This window comes from Onychostruthus taczanowskii, unplaced genomic scaffold (genome assembly GCF_017590055.1).
Source record: "Onychostruthus taczanowskii isolate IOZ18803 unplaced genomic scaffold, ASM1759005v1 scaffold4776, whole genome shotgun sequence".
In the NCBI taxonomy this organism is placed as follows: domain Eukaryota; kingdom Metazoa; phylum Chordata; class Aves; order Passeriformes; family Passeridae; genus Onychostruthus; species Onychostruthus taczanowskii.
Window position 1 is genome coordinate 1 of NW_024502321.1, and position 647 is coordinate 647.

At 74.8% G+C, this 647-nt stretch overlaps 1 long non-coding RNA gene across 1 annotated transcript; it reads right to left on the reverse strand.

Moving 5' to 3' along the window:
* Positions 1-52: 52 nt before the first annotated feature.
* On the reverse strand, positions 53-641 carry LOC121341371. The gene is made up of 3 exons (XR_005953421.1): positions 497-641; positions 258-287; positions 53-155 (listed from the first exon to the last, which is right to left on the reverse strand). It is a non-coding gene; the product is annotated as an uncharacterized LOC121341371 (long non-coding RNA).
* Positions 642-647: the final 6 nt, after the last annotated feature.

The following is a 647-nucleotide window of genomic DNA, read 5'->3' on the forward strand; positions in this document are numbered from 1 at the left end:
CAGACCCCCAGATCCCCTCCCAGGACCCCCAGATTTCCCCCCAGACCCCCCCCGTGCCGGACCTGCTCTGGTCGAAGGGGTAGGTGATGAACTTGGGGTCGAAGGGGATGTCGGGGAGGCTGTTGCAGAACTTGACCCGGCAAACGACCCCGGACCTGGGGGGGGGGCGGCCAGGGGGTCCCGAAAGGCCCCGAATTCACCCCAAAACCGGCCGGGACCCCGAAACCGGCCGGGACCCCTCCCCCCCCCCCGCTCACCTCTCGGGGAGGGTCCGGTGCGAGCTCGGCCTGCGGGGAGGGGGGCCGCGTCATGACGTCACCGGGGACCCCCCGAAGGCGCCCGTGACGTCACGGCGGGACCCCGTTATTCGCCCCCTCGCCGCCGCCGGGTGACGTCACGGGGGAACACGCCCCCCCCTCCCCCACCCCGCCGGGAGCGCGGGAGGTTTCCCCCCACGCTCGCCGTGACGTCACGGCGGTGACGTCACGGCCGTTACCGGTGGCCCGGCTCATCGCGCTGCGCCTGCGTCTGGATGGTGGGCGCCATCTTGGACGGCCGCTTCCGCTCCCGCGCGGCGCCTCCCGCCGGCGTCACTTCCGCCGCGCGCCGGAAGCCGCGGCGATCATGGCGGCGCCGCCGCCGCCTCC